General features: G+C 41.6%; 1 pseudogene; it reads right to left on the reverse strand.

Annotated features, from left to right (window-relative positions):
• Window positions 1–379: 379 nt before the first annotated feature.
• LOC142150841 (uncharacterized) lies at window positions 380–20,712 on the reverse strand (annotated as a pseudogene).
• Between the last annotated feature and the right edge of the window lie 380 nt (window positions 20,713–21,092).

The following is a 21,092-nucleotide window of genomic DNA, read 5'->3' on the forward strand; positions in this document are numbered from 1 at the left end:
ATCAACTTTAAATTTTAGTGTAAAATTAAAGCTATCAAGTATTTTTGCTAGATGAAAAAACAGCCAGTATTTAAGTTATGTGCAAAATAATAAACTAATTTGCACCCCTTGCATTGTAACATGGTTTGTCCCAGAGAACGTTTAATCCTTTTTTTGCCTAACTCTTGTTAGTTTTCAGCTGTATTTAGCTTAAGGAACATCCCTTGTTAGTGTCCAGCAGTAATCTGCAATCATATTTGGATTCCATTTTCCTTGGTAGTGAGTTTCCATCGTTGCTATATCCTGGTGGAATAGTTGACTGTGTTCCTCACTTACATCTTCAGGATTTTCTGGGAAAAAGTCCAAATGCGAATCCAAAAAATGTATTTTCAAAGACATATTACATCCCGGGACTCTGTAGTTTTTTTAGAAGTTCACTAACCAGTTCTTTGTAGCTCTCAACCTTCTTGTTTACCAGGAAGTTTTTCACAACTTTTTGGAATGAACCCCGTGCAGCTGCCCCAGACTCGTTCAAGCTTCTCTCAAAATCTTCATCCTTCATGAGCTCTCGTATTTGTGGTCCAACAAATATCCCCTCTTTGACTTTTGCTTCACTTATTCTGGGAAACTCTGCATCACCAACATCTTCTGAATCTAAGCTCAATGCTTCTGGTGGCACTGGTAGCTCTGCACTGTGAGGAACAGGATTGATGGCTGAAGGAATATCAGGATATTTAATTGAATTCTTAAACTTGTTTTTGATTCCACTGATTTTCGTGACGCAAAACTAATAGTCCGCGGAATTTTACTTTGGTTCTCTCCATACCATGGAACTGCAAATGACATGTGACGAGATTTACCATTCAGCCAACTATTAAGCAAAGTTACACACGAAGCACAGCTTCGATGTCTCCTATTTTACACCCAAAGTAGAGCTCACATGATTTGCTTACCAAAGAAGTAATGTTTCTTCTTTGCACCTTGAAAGTTAATTCACCACACACGTAACAAAATATTTTTGGGAAGATTTATGCAGCTACAAGGCATACATAGATAAATGATTCATAGTGAATGGCTAATGCATTTAACATGATTGCTTGCTCTTATGAAAGTCATGAAAATAAATCATTTAAAAATATTTTTTAAATACTTATACACCAGGTTGTTTTGAGCAAAATGTATAATTTAAATTGCATGTAGTCAATGTACAGTAAGGGTGTGCCAGGCTCAAGCACACACAGCAGAGTCCAATTCAAGCTTTGGGCATCTCTGAGTTACATGATCTTCAGCTGTATCACTTGCACCATCTACTGGACTAGCCTAAGTGCCGATTAATAGTGACGATGGCTGAGTTTGCACGCTCAAACATGTGTTTGCAATCTGTAAAAATGTATTTTATGTACAGTAGACACTAATTACATCCCAATAAATATATTTAATGGAAAAAAAATACTCAAGGCTCACCAAATATGAGATTTTACTGCAATTTTAACCAGGGCTCTCTTAAGAACAGCAGTGCACCGGGGCCCCTATATATACAAAAAAAATGATTATATATATATGGGCCCTGCAGCCCAGGGGGGCCCGTCGGAGGCAGCAAAAAAAAAACAACCTGAAAAAAAAGAAGAAAATACTTAGCTGACCGCAAGGTAAGTATTTTCTTCTTTTTTTTTCAGGTTTGTTTTTTTTTTGCTGCCTCCGACGGGCCCCCCTGGGCTGCAGGGCCCCCGGGCACCTGCCCATTGTGCCCAATGGGAAAGACGGCCCTGATTTTAACCTGTTTTCTTTATCACCAAAAGCTCTCTATTTCACCCTGCCTCTTTGTTGTCATCTGAAGGTTTACAAGTGGAACATGATTGTATTCAAGTCGTATGTCATATCACTTAACTTTGATTTGACCTCAAAGATATCCCTGTGCAATACCCCAACATTATTTTCTATGTTGATGGCTCCGTCTTAAGAAATGAAGCCGGTTTTATTGTTTCTGGTTATGGTGTCCGTTCACAACACAAGGTAGTTGTCAGTGGTTACCAACAATTTGTCTACTCAACACATGTAGCACGTTGATATCTGTTAGCAAATAGCAAGACATTAAATATTTTTACTGACACTAGATATGCTTTTGGTGTTGTTCATGATTATGACCAGCTCTGGAAACAAAGAACCTACCTCACATCAGCAGGTGTCCAGATTAAAAATTGCCCTTATGTAGATCAACTACTAAATGCTATTATTTTACCGTCTAATATAGCTACATTAAATGTTCACTCTTCACTCATTGATAATGTCTTTAAAGGTAATGCTATGACAGGCAACATTGCTAGATAGAGAAGGGAGACATTTTATGTGTGTGTGTGTGTGTGTGTGTGTGTGTGTGTGTGTGTGTGTGTGAATATGGTGACACTTGGAGAGCAAGAGAGATGGGGACTGCAATGAGAGGTGGTGTAAGGAGGCTTCAGGGCACAGATTACACAAAGAAGAGAGATAGAGTAGCTCAGTGATAGAGAGGGGGGTCTGAGCGGTGGAACACCATGTGGAGTAATGGAAATCACTTGTAGGAGTCACCCCCAGTGAGGGACGGGGTGCCAGCAGCTCTTTGTACGTCATTACATATAACTAAACTATGCATCATGTGTGCTGGAGTACTGTAAGGCTGGTCATAATAAGTGTACATCTTTACTATGAACTGAAAAGTCGACGAAACACTATTTTCTTTTCTCTACATAAATGCACCAATAAGATGACATATTCTTCCATGCATGTTACAGAATTAATGATACCACTTTACGCAGCTTGTACACTTAGAATGTTGTTCAGTTCAATGCCTACAAGATAACATATAAATGCTGTAATGTGCTGCTTAATTGTGATAAAATCTGCCTCTTTTGTTCTACCCGTTCAAATAACTGTAATGTACGGTCAGATGACTACAAGTTCATTGAACCTTAACTGATCTTTCCATCGGACAGCAAACGGGTTATTATATGAAATATGGTGTTTCATTAAGATATAATGCACAACTGCAGCTGGCAATTCAGGTTTCCCTGTTCATGATGTTATAATTCATTGTGCAAGAACTGTGAACCTAGAAGTGCTGAGGACACACCCACTCGAGAGGTTGGCCATGCCCCATTAGTGGTGCATGTGCCCCTACCATGGCATTCCTCTCGGTGGGCTCTTTGTGCTGCAACCCGCCACTGGATGTTGTCATCTACCAATCACAATAACCATAGGTCCTGTTATGATTAAGGGGCATAAGCGCTTTGCAGGTCCAAAGTCGTGTCGGGAAGGAAGGGGGGGTGGGCAGGTGAGCTTGTCCTCCCTTTCACACCTTGGAGGTTTTGGGGGCCAGTGGCAGAGAGGCGGGCCAGGTTTAATATGCAGGAGATAGAGCATACTTGCCAACTCTCCCGGGAGAGTGTGGCAATCTCCCGGATCTGCCCACTTCACTGGCCACTAGGCCCAAAACACAGCGATTCACCGGGAATCGCGGCGTTTGACCCCGCCATCGCTGTAAAATGCTGCGTTTTGCGTCATTACGTCACGGGGGAGGGGCCAAAATGACGCTATTTACGGAGCCCCGCCCCCTGTACGCCCACCTTCCCCGGCAGGCTCCCAGATCATACTTGCCATAAGTTGGCAAGTATGAGATAGAGAGGAAGGCAGCATTAGATACAGTAGAGTGTAGAGACACGTAGAAGCATAAGAAAGCACAAGAAAATTCAGGGCAGGATATGGTTATACAGAATATTATATAGGAGAATTGTAATACACCACAGTGATCACGATCAGGACCTCGGAGCAGCTGAATCTCTTGTCAATCCAGCAACTACATAATGGAAAATAAAAATCTGATGTATTGCTGTCTTTTCTAATTAAGGGGTTAACAAGAATATTTCCCCGTCTTTTTTTAGATTCATCTCACAAGAGCACGGTCATATCTACAATCCCCCCACTGTGTATAACAGCTAATGCACAAGAAAATAGAGCAGGAAGCTCCAGTTACAAAATGCATTTATCTGTACTCCGAGCTGCCACTGTGTCAAGAATAACATTGTTTACCTAAAATTAGATATGATCTCATTGAGTCTACCCTCGATGTTCCATCTACATGTGCAAAAAAATTCCATACTCACTTTGTATTCAAACAGACAGTGTTTCATGTAGAAGAGATGTTGGGATGTAAGCACTGAACTGGCAAATTATCGTTCTATATGACAATTGTTATTTTACAAAACATGAAAACTATACTAGTTACACAGGGAAGAGACAACTGGTCACCAGTTATGATTATACTAGCAGCTAAGTCCTGGCAGCAGTTTGCCTGGAGGCTAACACAAGCCAATCCTACAATAAAGTGTAACACTGCTTATACACAGAAAAAGGAGACTTTCTGTGCGCTGAACCTATATTTATGAGACCATATCATCATCATCATCACCATTTATTTATATAGCTCCACTAATTCCGCAGCGCTGTACAGAGAATTTACCCACATCAGTCCCTGTCCTATTGGGGCTTACAGTCTAAATTCCCTAACACACAGACACATAGATAGACAGACAGATACAAACTGACTAGGGTCAATTTGTTAGCAGCCAATTAACCTACTAGTATGTTTTTGGAGTGTGGGAGGAAACCGGAGAACCCGGAGGAAACCCACGAAAACACAGGGAGAACATAGAAACTCCACACAGATAAGGCCATGGTCGGGAATTGAACTCATGACCCCAGGGCTGTAAGGCAGAAGTGCTAACCACTACGCCACCGTGCTGCCCATATCCTATCAATTTATTAAGAACTAGCACGCTCGCTGAGGCAGGCTGACTACAAATAAAATGGCTGCCTACACTGTGTGCAGTTAATAGATATAGTCTAATAAGCTATAAAGCTAATGTTGTGGGTACCAAGGGGTATAATAATCACAGTCTGGAGAACTCTATTTTTGAGGATGAAACAACTTAGTTTTGCTTAGCCCAATCTATTAATGGGGTTACTGCTGTTGATAGTTCTATTATTTCCGCGATAGTCAAACTAGCGCTAAATATCTCTGACTCCTATTGGGAATTTTTGCGGGAGAGCCTATTTATCAAGTATCATGGCAGCACCTGCACTGCCTCGATGCCTGTTCTGGTAGCGATATTGGAGAATGACGTTCCCAGAACAGAAGCTTTAAAAAACATGCTTTATTCATAGATATGCCCAGTGAATTCTGGGTAGTGAGCAGTGGTGTTAGTAGTGTACAGGTTTGTTTCTCCTTACCCAACGCGTTTCACCCCTTAGGGCTTCTACAGGGAAAGTGGTAGCGATCTATGGAAGGACTAACCAGCAGTGAAGAGAGACACTGTTGATTATAAGAGGGCACTTTTATTTATTTAATAGAAGAAAGCTTTTGCCTCCTATAGTATATGCTAAGCAGCAGATCAGTACATGTGGAACAAGATGAATGTGGGACATTTGAAGAGGCATTGTCTAGTGTAGAAGAGAACAAAGGACACTATAAGAACCAACCCCAGGACCTGGACTTACCTATATCCACAGTGACTGCAGCCGTTGTGTTACAATGCTACAAAGACCAACTGGTAATTGGGAACTAAGTTTTTCCTCATTTTCACATTATGGGCCTTAAGCTGGGTACACACTACAGTTTTGTCACCCAATTATTGGGCCAATTATGTGATAAACGACCGTTAGGTCCGATATCGCATTACTATGTACGCTCCAACGATCATGTTTTATCGTTTCTTTTGATTTGATTTTATAAACTTCCTAAAAATCACTATGGACGATGTGTCAATTCTGCAGTGTGCACGTACTCACGACTGTCAGCAGCGACGCCTTATGTGTGTATATTTATATCTATGATGTTGACTCCCATGTGCTGTGTTGTCTAAACATAAAGCACATGGAAATAGTGATCTATTCATAGCGAATCAATAATAAACCTTTTTTTACATGTTCTCCCTCTCTCTCTCTCTCTCTCTCTCTCTGTATATATATATAGTTAAATTCTTGAACCTATTATAGCCATTATCAAACATATGGACAAGTCCATAGGTTCAATACACCTGTGTACACCTGCATCTGTACCACCGCACATGTTAACTGTTTTGACCTTCATTACAGGCTTATCAATCAATTTCATCAAAGAAACCGGAATATTGTTTGCAAAATCCTTTATTTTCCCTAACTGTCAAACATAATAAAGATTTATATTAACCTACTCTGCAAAATTCTAAAATATTTAAATGCAAAGTTTGTGTTATGTAAAAACAAATATTTAAAATTGCTATTTATTAACGCCTACATGTAGGACCATTTTGAAGTACACATGCCGTACGAAGGGCACAGCATGGGTGCTCTGCTGTGTAAACACTTGTTTTTACATCATATCAACATAATTATTGAACCCCCAGTTTTAACGCTAGGTTTGTACTTTTTAATGATGTTTAAATAATTTCTTTAAGTTCCTCTTTTATTTTCCTAATTCCTATGTCTGTGTTTTTCTCTTTTATCTACATTGGCTGTGGCTCCTTCTCTTTTCTTTTTCTGTGTTGTTGTAGAACTTCATCATGTGTTTTTCTTTCTGTAAATAGATGTCACTGTTTTACTAACCCATAAAATCGTTATTGTTATCGTTAATTACTAACACTGTTTACTAACAAGCTTTACAACGTTTTAATAACCATTTTAGTACTCACTTTTTTTACTGTTCATTCGTATTTTCTTAAACTTTCTTTGATCCGCGTTCTTCAAACTTGACCATCGCTTCTGTATCTGGAACTTGCTTATTTTTTTCCCCAAGATTGTCATGTAACATATTAATTAGCTTCTGCACTATTAGTTCCTTTCTGTAAATTATTTTTCGGTAATTTTTTTTGTGGCAATCGTAGTCATGTTGGTCCAGCTTTTTTCACCTCTTCCAATGCCATCCGTTCTTCTCCTCCCCCCCTCCACTCTTCCTTCTGTATCTGTATATTTCTCTCATCCATGTTGTCACGTACTGCTGTCGACAAATTGGCTTCTCTTTGTCATCTAGACACTTCTAGTGCATACATGGGCATTAACAATTGGTATGGACCAATCACGAAAGCTCCAACTGCAGAGTGGAGCATTGTGGGTGAACATTTATTCTTCTCTAGTGTTTGTCCGTGGTGGTATTTGCTGCTCGGCATCAAGACTTTTTATTCTAGTCTATACCTAATTTCATTGCTATTATAGCAAGGTAAGTATTTTATTACAGGAGACTTGCTTTAGATCGTTTTTTTATGTGTATGGAAATATTGCAATACATATTTATAATTTTTTTAGAAATGTAATCATGGCACCTGACACTAGTGTTGAGCTCCTGAATAATTTCATTGTGGCCTACAGATCCCATCCCTGTTTGTGGCAATCCAAGTCATAAGCCTACTCCAACAGGCAGAAGAGGATCTTGGCTTAAGAGGACATGGTGAGAGTGAGCCTTCCCCATTATCCAGAGGATACTGTAGATTGGGTCAAAGGGAAGATCCAGAACATAAGGACTGTGCTCAACTTAATAAGTTGGAGGAACTTAATAAGTTGGAGGTCTCAAAAAGATCTGGGGCAAGGGTTGAAGATGTGTATGTACTCTTGTTGTGGTACTTTGACCTCTTCTGGTTCACAGCTGACCAGGAAGTGGCCAGACCATCAACAAACAACGTGCCCAGAATGGAGTTAACTTCCTCACCTGTCCCTCCAGAAACCAAAGACATACCAGCAAGTGGCATAGTAAGTAAAAGCACAAAATCATGAATGCTTAAAAAAATTATTTACATATTGGTAAAAATTAGTATTTCAGTATAACATATAAAGTCAATATACGTACAAGACAACATGTCATTCTGCCAGGACACAGCGCCCAAACCATTAAAATATTCCAAATACTCCTCCCTGTTAAACTTTGCCATTTTCCTGGAATTTTTCATTTGTGAAGACTCCAGTGGTGTCAACCCTACCACGTCCTCAACTTCTACAGTATGTTCCATAGTAGAAGCTGTACTGATCACAGTGGGGCTTTTCCGTCGAAGATAGTTGTGTAGGATACAACATGCCTTCACCACCTTGTCTATTTTGTCAATCTGCAGATTTATGACGGTATGGAAATCCCTAAATCTATTACTCAGTATACCAAAAGCATGTTCTACTACTCGCCTTGCTCTTGCTATTTGGTAATTAAAGATCCTCCTTTCAGATGTGAGAGTTTTTTGGGGGTAAGGTTTCAATATATTACCCATATAAATGTTATTGTATCAAAATGTATCACAGACTTAGATTGTTTAATGCTGCAGATACAATGTGTCAAATGTCTTATTGTTTCAGGCAAGCCTAAAGTGTCATTCCTTGATGTAATATTCTAACCCTTTGTTTAGTGTATCCAGCCAAATAACTAATTGAGTCAAGCCATTCCATTATATAATCAAGGTAACATAGACTAACAATTAAAGTGTCCACTGGTAGACCCCTGCTGAAAGGGGAAGGACTGAGACATTTGACCCTACTACCTGTGAATACAGCCAAGAATATAAAGAGATCAGAATAGCAATAGATTCATTATAGCTTGGAGGATCCTGGTGTACAATACATCAGCAAAAGGACTCTGGGCAGGCATTGAAGTGCCGCTGGAGGAAACCCTACTAGGACAGGGTCTGTGTGAGCCAGTATCTCAGGCTGGGCGACATGGTAACTGTCTAGCTAAACGGTAGTAGTAATATTTCGGGAGGATAAGACTCTGACAGGGACTGAGATTATTACTTTGGAGAGCTGACTACAAGAGGCAGCTGGAGGGTACATGCTACTATTTACCCTGTATCTTGTGAACGTCTTGTGGTGTTTTGCTGTAGTAATAAAACTTTATTTTGGATATACTGTTATTTCTAGCAGTAATTCTTTCTCACGTATTGGGAAATGCAATAGCCCTATTACTAGTAAAAAAAAACACCTATTTTTCCCAGCAAACTGGCTTTTTGCCCATTGATAAATGTGCCCTTTTGTTCTGTGTGATAGGTGGTTGTTTTGTTGGTACTCAATTCTGTTATTCTTTTTTTCAATAATTACACAAAAAGGAAGTATGATGTGCATAGAAAAAATATTGCCTTAGGAATCACAGCCTAATTTAATTCATATGTAGTTCCTCCCAAAATTAAGCAACTTGCATCTAAAGGTTACTATAAAATATTCTATTTTATGCCCTGGATGAAATAGACACCCAGAAGAAATAGGGGACATATTTAGCCAAAATGGCAACTGCCTCAGGAGCCAAGTGGTTATCTGTTTCAGACAACTTCCTGGTTAATTATGTCTTTGTGTGACAGCATGACTGTGTCTTACTTAACCAAAATATAATGTACATATCTGCAGGAAGCAATGCTGCCCTTCATCTCCATTTTATATTATTTCTGGCTAGGAGTCCATTAATTAATAATCCAATAATGCTCACTGAGTTGTGCAGATAATTTGTTTTGTAAAACAATTACAGAGATTAAATAGGCAAAGTTCAGACACAGTCTGGTACGGAGAATTACACCCAAAAAAACAATAAGCATGGTTATGACCTTCAGGAATCTTCTATTGTATTTGTGCCCTGTTTAATTTAGAGTGTAGAAGTCATGCCCCAGCCGCAAAAAGAGACCACAACACAGTTTCTAGCAAAGCGTGGTGGAAGACAGAGTTTATTTAATACATTTCTTAACATAAACTAGGAGCTCCTACCTAATGATAGCATCCAAACTTTCAATGCTGCATTCTTATCACCATTACTTGTCTGCCCAGAATACTGCGACCAGTCTGCAGACCCCATGCTCCATCAACCTGCAGTACAAGAACCAGCTACGCAGGTAGTATTCAGTAATGAGGCTGTCATCGTCTTTGATTGTAATGCTTCCTTTCCCCATGTGTTCTGAAAGCAACTTGTTAAAGTGCTTTCTTTGAAAAATGGGATGCCATGCTATTCCAGCCAAAGTAGGAGGACCTCTCTACCATCTCTGGTAGAGAGGTGGTAGAGAGGTGCTCCTACTTTTGCTGGAATATCATGGCATCTCATTTCTCAAAGGAAGCACTTTAACCCAGTAATTATTGAAATGAGGTGTTTCAATCAGACTCGTTGCCAGAGGTGTATAAAATCAAGCACCTAGCCATGCAGTCTCCATTTGCAAACATTTGTGATACAAAATGGGTCGTTCCAAAGAGCTCAGTGACTTCAGGCGTGGTACTGTGATAGGATGCCACCTTAGCAATAAGCCGGTTCATGAAATTTCATCCCTGCTGGATATTCCACAGTCAACTGTAAGTGATATTATTAGAACGTTTAGGAACAACAGCAACTCAGCCACGAAGCGGAAGACCAGGCAAATTTACAGAGCGAGTTCAACGACTGCTAAGGTGCATGGTGTGTAAAAGTCGGCCAACGCTCTGCTGATTCCATAGCTGAAAGTTCCGAACTTCCACTGGCATTAATGTAAGCACAAAAACTGTGCAGTGGGAGCTTAATGGAATGGATTTCCATGGCCGAGCAGCTGCATGCAGCCTCACACATCACCAAGACCAGTGACAATTGTCGGATGGAGTGGTGTAAAGCACACCAACACTGGACTGTGGAGCAGTGGAAACGTGTTCTGTGGAGTGACGAATCACGCTTCTCTGTTTGGCAGTCAGATGGGTGAGTCTGGGTTTGGCCGATGCCGTGAGAACATTACCTGCCTGAATGCATCATGCCAACTTTGAAGTTTGGTGGAGGAGGGATAATGGTATAGGACAGTTTTTCAGGGTTTGAGCTAGTCCCCTATCTCCAGTGAAGGATAATCCTAATGCTTCAGCATTTCAAGTCATTTTGGACAATGCTATGCTTCCAACTTTGTGACAACAGTTTGGGGAAGGCCCTTTTCTATTCCAACATGACTGTGTCCCAGTGCACAAAGCTAGGACTACAAAGACATGGTTCGATGTGGCAGAACTTGACTGGCCCCCACAGAGCCCTGACCTCAACCCCATCGAACACCTTTGGGATGAACTGGAATGGAGATTGCGAGCCAGGCTCTCTCGTGACAAGATAAATTCTGTTAACCTGACATTCAACTGCAGATCTGGTAAAATGTATTGAATTAAATCCCCGCTCCATTACAGACAGCTGAGGCCCTCCCACATGTTTTGGACAGTGTAAAAATGGGATTGGATAAATGTCAAAAACTGAGAATGCAGCCATTTGAGCTACTGTGACGTCACAGGTCTGGCCCCTGTGTATGAATTAACCAATCCACACAGTGCATTTCTGAAAAGCAAGTTTGACAAGCAAGCTGTGAGTCACTCACATTATGTGCTTCTTCTTTTAGAGAAGCATTTCCCCTTTGCGTGGCAACCTGCTGCACATGAGCGAAAGAGCATGGTGGGCTTAAAAATAAATACCCGGGGCCTGTAACAATATCAGAGGTAGGATTCCTTGTGTTAACCTAGATTGGTGCTGGCCGACCAAGGGTGCGGAGTCTAACGGATTCCCTGATTTTCACCAAGAACCACCGCAATGCGGGATGGACTTAGCTGCCGATAACCCGCAAGTCGCGGTCCCCTGACCTGCCATTAGGTATAACACACAATACTGAACACAGTAGGACAGGAAAGAGCAATTGGCAGCAATCAGAGAATCTGAGTCTGAATAGGTACATGGATGGTTAACAATAGGTTCTGGTGGCAGGTGGAGTGTCAGAGCAAGTCTGGTACACAGGAGGGCAGTGCGGTAGCAGAATCAGGAGATAGATGGAGTGTCAGGACGGTCAATGAACAGGATAGCAACTCAGACCAGCTGAGACACTTGTTGCTCTCACACTGCTTCAGTCTCAGAGTGAGGTTTATATACTCTGCAGAAAGACTATGCCGCCTCCCAGGCATGATCACGTGACCGCCCGATCCAGAAGTGCTGAGTTCTACACAGAGGAAGAGGAAATCAGCGTCACAGGAGTGACAGAGTCTGAGTCATTAAGGAAAGTAAGGCAAAAAAAGAAGTAAGTGTTTTCCAGAACAAACCATATTACAATGCAAGGGGTGCAAATTAGTTTATTATTTTGCACATAAGATAAATGCTGGCTGTTTTGTCATGTAGCGCACAAATACTTGATAGCTTTATTTTTACACAAATTTAAAGTTGATCTAGGGCACAACCTACCCCAACTATAAATCTGCCATCACATTTTAAATTTACCTCCCCCTCCAATGCAACATGGTTTTGCCCAAGTGCAAAGTAACTCCTTTTAATGCTTTGCTCTCATTAGTAACTCAGGCCCTCCGAGTATAAATTGTTCAGATCATCAATACACAGCCTTTGATTATATATGAAATAGTGTCTTTATTTACTCTTTAACTGTAAGTACAAAAAACAATGCAGACAACAATATACAGTAGCAATAAAAGCCACAAAGTGCATACCTCATGGTTTTGTTTATATATACACATTCACCATGTTAGACAAATGCCAAATATTGTTCTTCAAAGCAATTTCCAAGGCCTTGGCATATACATATTTGGCAAGCATTAAAGAAGTGTTTGCTCAGAAAGGGAAGTCATTCAACTGCTACCAAAGGATAACAATGGGCTATCACCAAATGTGCACCGCTAATCGCTTTAGTTTTTCCATCTGTGCATCTATTTGTCCTTCCTAAACATTTCAAGGTTCACTCATAACATACTTAGGGACTTTGTTTTACCTCCCCTCCAGAAAATACCAGAGAGGAAAGTGGCAAAAACAGGGGAGAAGGGGGTTGGCAACTCTATATGCGTAAATACTGCCTAGCCCCCATCGAGCAATGTCGTGACTCCTGTCATAGTGCAGAGGAGGTCTGGGCTATGATGACACAATTTGCATCACAACCCCGCCCACTTCACTAGGGAAGCGAGCGGGATGCGGGCGGGTTGCTTACTCTACCGCGAGTCCTGGGCGATTCACCAAACTTGAGGAGTCACCTGGATGCGCTGTGAGATTAGGCAAGTATGACGCACACGTCCGGTCTTTATAGACACATCCCGAAACTACAAGTGTGCCTAGTTGTTTGAGGGGGCAGAAGAATCTGGAGAGAGATGAATTATACAAAATGTTATACCACCCCTTACATTAAACCGGGCAGCACGGTGGCGTAGTGGTTAGCACTTCTGCCTTACAGCAGTGGGGTCATGAGTTCAATTCCCGACCATGGCCTTATCTGTGTGGAGTTTGTATGTTCTCCCTGTGTTTGTGTGGGTTTCCTCCGGGTGCTCCAGTGTCCTCCCACACTCCAAAAAAACATACTGGTAGGTTAATCGGCTGCTAACAAATTGACCCTAGCCTGTGTCTGTGTGTATGTTAGGGAATTTAGACTGTAAGCCCCAATGGAGCAGGGACTGATGTGAGTGAGTTCTCTGTACAGCGCTGTGGAATTAGTGGCGCTATATAAATAAAAGGTGATGATGATGATGAAATCAAATACTTCTCCTAAAATACTGCTTGGTTAACCTAATAGATGGCTTAAATTAATCATGAGAGTGGTACTATTAGCACTGGTGTATGAAGTTTTCTTTACAAATCTATAATGTTATGTATATTTATATGTATATATACCCAAGCGTTCTAACTAGAGATGCTCAGGCTCCCGAACTTAAGGGATCCGAGTACCGAGCAGAGGCGGCTCGGTACTGTTGTGCGCCCTCGGAATTGAAAATGAGGCAAAATGTCATTGTGACGTCGTCGGATCTCGGATCTCACGAGTTTTAAATTCCTTCTAAAGATCCAAAAGGGTGAGAGGGAAGGCAGACCCCCATTTATCTTTTCTGCCACTGCTGTGTGCCAATGTGTCCTAGATGTGCTAGGAACCACTGTGTGTTTGTGTCATTGCTCTGTCGCTTACCATCCAGCCAGGTCGCTGCAGTCTTTGTTTGAAAGTGTATGAAAATAATATTGTGACCTGTGAGATGGTCAAAATTGACTGCAAATGACTTGAAATTAGTGTTATTGAGGTTAATAATAATGTAGGGGAAAAAGAAGAGCAATATTATGTGATTTTAGCATTTTTCTAAAAAATCCAAAACCAAAACACATGAGGGTGGTTTTGCCAAAACTAAAACACAAAGCTAATCCAGATCCAAAACCAAAACCAGTTCACGGGGGCCAGTGAGCATCTCTAGTTCTAACTAAATATGTTGCTATTTTTTTATAATTCTACAAGGAATTTAGAATTCTTGAGTTTGAAACCAGGAAATTCAAAGTGGAAACACTGGTTTATGAGTCTTGTTTTTGACGTTTATAAACCACATAACCTAATGCCACAGTGCAGAGGTGAGAAAGAAGCTCCCTTCACCCACGGTCGCAGTGCAACAAGTGTTCCCAGAAATTATGATATAATCTTGCTCTCGGTCCCAAAAATGATTGTACAGTAAACTTATACGTAGCTATGTATCTAGAAAATGTACATAATATAAACGTAATCTTAGAAACTACAAATACAATGTGTATGAACCCTCAACTTGGGTGTAAACATGTTATAATCATTGATACAATCAATTCAGTGCTGTCCTTTGTGGTGAAATGTATACAGCAGTCAACTTGGAATGTTTGCAGACCTGTTTATAACATACATATGATCAGATAAGCATTTTACATGTCATACAGCACTGATAGTAATCTAAACTGCTAAATGTCATACGTTTTAATATTCTAAATCTGAAGCCAAGCCAATGATATAAATAGACGACATATATTCTCCCTTGATGTATGTACCTAAAAGTGCCCAAACATCGGTCGATCCTGGCTCCTCGACCGAAATTTCAAGTGATCAGATCTACATTTAATTTGGCCACAAACGTATGCCTAAATCATAAAGTTCTGCCCATTCTGAACTTGGCTCCATAGCAAAATTTGGAGTGGGGGAAGGGCCTGTAAATGCAATCCGTCCTCCCAGGGGCCCCGCTCTGTACTTGCGATGAAATGCTAGTTATAGGAACTACCTCTGTTGTCCCCGCTAATATCTGGACCCTGTAGCGGTTGCCCACCTCGCAGCTAGGTTTTTCTGCCACTATTTTGACCACAGGTAGTATAACCATACAAGCACATTTTCTGCCTGTCAAGATAATTGTTTTGGGCCTAAACACAATGCGATAAAGGACGACAGAATCTCAACATGTACAGAAACATTAAATGTCTTTGCTAACCCCTGAATTCTTTCATGTGCAATTTAAATAAAGCAACTGTTCAGGGGTGGACCTGGACTATATCTAGGAGGGGGCGATTTAGCATAGTCACGCCCCTCCTTCACTTTGATTGGTTGGCCCCTGTTGGCCCCGCTCCCTCCTTCGCTTTGATCGGACCTCTCAGCCGCAATTCAAAAGTATGTACAGTGTTGTTAGGGGGGAAGGGGGCGATTGCCCCGATCACCCCCCTCTGGATCCGCCACTGGGTTGTATGAATTATATACTGCGTGATCTGTGTTCTTTACTGTGGTCACTTAATGCTCGGCTTTCCATAATTCATGTATCTTTGGATTTTTCAAACAAGTCAAAACATTTTAGGATCCAGATAAAAAACCAGCAGCAGGTTGTGGATGTGCAATAAAAGGTAGAAGAAAGCAACTCAGTCCACAACAGGGGAAGGTCATAGCATGCATTGCTCCGTGTGCATGGCTCCACCTTGGTGTCTATCGGGACCAGGGAAATCGAGCAGTTGGGGCTCTGCCTGTATCATTTGTACGGGCCCCCACATATTCTGATGGCAGCCCTGTGTGTAGCAGTCTGTAATTGTAGTAAATATTTGCCACTATACATAGCAAAGTTCTAAACTTTACACTTTACACACAGGTGGCAGAACTTTAAGCGCTGAATTCTGATGATGGGATGTTGGTGGGAACTTCCTTCAGAAATTGGGGTCGTGTGGGCTGATCTCAGTAATTTATACCTATTTACGCTCATTGGAGGTGTCAGGTGGCCTTGCAGTCTGGAGATGCAGGTCTGCGGAAGATGTTTGGAATTTTGCAGATGAAAATTGGGACCAGGCTTTGTGCAGGACTAAGAGGTGGTTTCACTAGAACTTCTAAAGGGAAAAGTGGAAGTGTTGCCCATAGCAACCAATCAGATTCTAGCTATCATTTTCTAGAATGTACTAGATAAATGATAGCTAGAATCCGATTAGTTGCTATGGGCAATACCTCCACTTTTTATTTTTGGAAGTTTTAGTAAATCTAGTATTTACAAAATTTTTGTAAATATTACCCTTTTACATACAAATGTAGAGGAGCCCTAAAGAAATTCTATAAAAGTTTAAGTTGGAATCAGTCCAGAGTGGCGCCCCGTCTCCGTGAGGATGATGATGTTTTGGTCCTCTAGGGTGTCCGATTCTTTAGATTTCTTACCTACTTTTACTGTTGTCTGGTAGGATTCTATATCTTACTTTGCTTTGTGCTGGAATGATGGGATCCTGCCATACACTTAATGTTATATATATTCTGTGTAGTAGCATTTCTTCTTCAATGGTCTTACAATGTTATACAATTTTACTGGTGTGCTGCAAATATGTCAATGTGCATTTCTGTTTTTCCTTCTCAATACCATATAGTACTAGCATTACTGTTGGTTGGGCCATTTTCTTTGTATTTGTTTTGGAAAACTCTTTAATATAGACAGACAAATAATAAAATAAACTCTTAATGAGTGTACTAATAAAAAAGAAACTAGCGGGAAGTTTGAGACACATGGACAATCCTTTGATAGAAACTGTTGCTAATTAAACTGTTAAGAATATTCAGAAACACTCAATGTGAAATTGTAGTGTTTGACCATCTTACCAAGTCACATGTCACTTCTCCACCTGACATTGGACCCTCTGCATTGTTATTGTGGACAAACACAAGATACCAACTCTACACTGGTCTATAGAATTTCAGACACAAGAGAGATTTTAAGAAATTGCTGTGTCCCATTGTTGATACTGACTCTCAATAGCATTTATAAGATATTCTGATTAAGGTACAAAAATCCCTAACTTATTTGGGCATTCATATTCCTCCCACCACTGCTGATATATCTGAATCCAATTTTATCCCCGCTACTTACGCACCTAACTTCATTGACTAAGAGCTGGATCAATTACGAGGTCTCCTGGCTGGGTCGCTTCGCTACTTTTAAGATGACGCTTCTCCCAAAGCTGATGTATCTCTTCCGCACCATACCTTATATTGTTCCTAAAAAAATATATGGATTTACAAACAGAAATGTCCACTTATGGCTTACCATCGTATGACACCTTCAAAGTGCCAGGGAAGCCTAACGCTTTCCAACCTGGCCCTCTACCAAGTAGCGTGCCTACTGTCACACCTTAGGGACTGGTCTCACCCCTCCAACATAAAACCATGGGTGGACCTGGAACGAGCATCCTCTCCGGCCTATCCCCTGGAAGATTTGCTGTGGATCCTCAGGGGTTCTCGCCCAGTACCTACCCACCAACTCCTCTCCATCTTGGATGCTCTGCTGGTTTCAGACCGACTTATGGGTCGACATAAAGGTTTTTCACTCCCCACCCGTAACATGTCCCTGCAAGCCCTTTCTACACTTATTCCAGAACTTAATCTCGCTTCCTAGGGGATTGGTCTCTTATAAAGACCTATACACTCAGGACCTCTTTCTCCCCTTTGCCCTCTTCCAGGAACGATTTGATATACCCTCTAAAGACATATTCAAATATGCTCAAATTCGCCACAGGGTAGGAGCCGTCGCCAGGCCCCCTCACTTCTTATCTTTGCCTCCGACCCCGATGTTAGATAGACTGGCCAAAGGCTCCAACAGGGGTAGGATAACATTTTGGTACCAAAATCTCCAATCCTTACTTACTGCGCCTAAGACATCTTCTCAGGCGCGCTGGGAGTCAGACCTTAACCTTTCTCTCTCTCCGCAGCAATCAGAAACTATATATACTACCTCGCATTGTATGTCTAGGTGTGTTAATCACACTGAGATGCACGTTAAACTAGATAACAGATTGTACCTTACCCTGGCCAGGCTCTGTGTTTTCTGGCCCTCTCAGTCCAAATTTTATTGGCGTCAATGCGCCAACATTGCTGACCTATTTCATGTCTTTTGGACATGCCCGTGCATTCAACCTATTTGGCAGGAAGTGTGTGATCTTATATCTGTGATATTGAGAGTTGAACCAGAACCGGCGGAGGCGCTGCTCCATCTATATCCTGCTTCTGTCGGTACCTCTTAGGTCACATTTTGATAGCAACTAGGGCGGCCATAGCCCAAAATTAGAAAGCCATTGATCCCCCTGCTCTATCGAGGATCATATCCAAAATTCAGCACAATGTCGAGATGGAGACTATTGATATGCCATACTCCACCTCAGCCTCAGACCCCATTATGAAATGGTTTAAATGGCACAAATACACTACAGTCGAGGCAGGAGCTACAGAGGGTCCCACCCCTCTTTATCCGGCTTCATAATCATTAGCCTTGCTTGAACCCCTCCCAAGATGCCTAATGTTCCCCATGCTGGTTTCCTTCATTGTAATTAGCCCAACCATGTTATTGCTCTAACTCTTTTATACTTTTTGCTTTTACATGTTCCAGTCATTTATATATGGTAATACTTAAGCAATCCCCCCCCCACGTCTGCGAGGGAGTCCCCCTCATGCCTCCCTCCTATTTGCTCCCTCCCTCTGTACCCCAAATAGCTTGTAACCTTTTGTTCAATAAAGATTATTGATGAAAAAAAATACTCTGATTAAAAAATTCTACCACATATAGATAAATGCTTAGTTGTTGTTTGTCTTTTTCTGTTTTTTTTTTTTAATAAAAACATGTTGGGAAGTTACAACCTAAAAATGCATGTCACACCGGCCAGCAGGGCCGGATTAACCCGAGGTCTAACTGGGCTACAGCCCAGGGGCCTCGGGCATCCAGGGGGCCCTTGACAGAGCTCAGCAGAATTATTGATCGGGACAGGGGCGGGGACGCCCCCGGCCCGATCAATGCTGTCACTGCAGTCCTCCTTCTCCGGCACTCAATAATCTCCTTACTTAGGAGATCTCGCGAGAGTGTCATGAGATCTCCTCAGTAAGCAGCTTACAGCGCGCCGTGGAAGGAGGATTGCAGTGTCAGGAGAAGAGAAGGTAAGCGCTTGGGGAGGGGGGGGGCGGTCGGCTAACAGGGGGGCCAGGCTGCTAACGGGGGGGCCTCACGGGGGAATAGGGGCCCCCTTAGCCCAGGGGCCTCCATTCCGTTAATCCGGCCCTGTCGGCCAGTAACCCTAACAAAGGAAGGAAACAAAATAAAACACTGTTTAGCAATAAAAACAGAGCATACATTTTCAGTGTGTTTTGGGATCTATAACAAACAGACGTGTCAGTCAATCAAAAATGTTCTTTTCATCCAAGAAAGTCATCAGTGCAAACACAAAAAAAAAAAATTATCCCGAGTGCTTCTAACTAATTAAGGTGGTCGGAAGCCAAAATCCATCATGTGAATTAATGGTTTAAACAGAAGAACTAGCATGAAAATGATTTCCACACCCAGTAAGTACTGATTGCAAAACTTTTTTTAATTTGAAAACAAGTGTAAATAGATTTTAAATCAGCGGACAGTCTGATGCAAGTCATTGCCAAGTTCTAGCTGTATTGCCTGATGGATTTCATTTCACCTCACAATATCATTAATGACAAGGGGCCAGGAGACCTTGTCTTCATAGTGGTTAATGAACTCATGGAAAGTCTGAAAAAATTGTTACACTGATCTCTGCTCATAAAGCAGAATCCCCATTGGTCCAAAAATTAAAAAAATGAACACAGTAAGGACCACTTGCTTCTTATCAGGAGTGCTAACATGGATTTTGCTGTCTTGATAGCCAGAACTCCCCGGGCTTTGTCCCTTACAAAATCAAAAGCATATTGGTAAATATTCCTAAAGACGTTGTCATCATTCAGTTGAGGAGTAGATAATCAAATTTACCCTGTATCTTCTCTGTGCAGTCACATTTTTATAAGGACATCCCTTTTAGCCTTTTCTCCTTTGTGAAAAGCCTTTGTTTCTAGACTCTAGTTTCCAGGCCAGAACCAACATAATTATATCTTCTGGTTCAAGGCCAATTTCTTCACAGAATATTCCTATATCTCTGGGCCCGATAATTTCATCTGGACCTACTTACTCATTAAACCAAGCCAGGCATCGCTTGCTGGCAAATCAACTTTTACTGCTTGAGGTTTGTCTACATTTCTATAGGTTCACTTCATCAGTTAAGGATTTACTCTTTTTTTTTCAGGAGCATATTGCTGTGAGGTAAAGTATAATGAAATACAGTACAAGTCAGGTCTTCTCTCTGCTTCGGGTTGTGCTGAAGCCCAGACGGTAGTGCACTGATTCACTGGTCGGCCGATTGATAAGGTTTTTCCACTTCCTATATAACTTGGTTGCTTTCTAGAGATGCTGGAGAGTGGTCAGAATACGTCTCTACACTTTCGTTGATCAACCAGAACTGTGTAACTATGTCCTCACTTAGAGAAGCAGCAAAGATTATTATGATCTCCAACTTCTCCAATTCTGTCTTCCCCCTCTCTGAACACAATCTCCTTTCCTTACCCTCTCTTTACCCCTTGACCCACCTCTCCTACCCAAAGTTGTTCACACACTGCGCCCCATCAACAGCATTGACCTCATAATTTTTGTGACCTCTCTCAAACCCTTACTTGCTCCCATTTCATCTCTATCATGTCCCATCACTGCTGTGTCTCCACAATCTCTGTTGTCCTTGATACTGCAGAAGGCGCCACCCCCTTCATCCCTGCCATCTAAACCCCAATCCTGGCACTCCCCTCTTACTCGTCACCTCCAAAAGTGCTCCCGCTCCACTGAACGCCAATGGAGGAAATGCCGCTCCATTGCTGACTTCACCCACTATAAATTCATCCTTTCCATCTACTATTCTGCCTTCTCTCTTGCCAAACAAACCTATTTCACATCCCTCATCAAATCCCTGTCTATTAAACCCCGACGTCTCTTTGCTACCATTAAATCTCTACTGTATCCTCTCACACCTCCTTCCCCCTCGACCATCACCGCTTTTAATTTTGCCACGTACTTCATAGACAAAATTAACT

Source organism: Mixophyes fleayi, chromosome 4, assembly GCF_038048845.1.
Source record: "Mixophyes fleayi isolate aMixFle1 chromosome 4, aMixFle1.hap1, whole genome shotgun sequence".
In the NCBI taxonomy this organism is placed as follows: Eukaryota; Metazoa; Chordata; class Amphibia; order Anura; family Limnodynastidae; genus Mixophyes; species Mixophyes fleayi.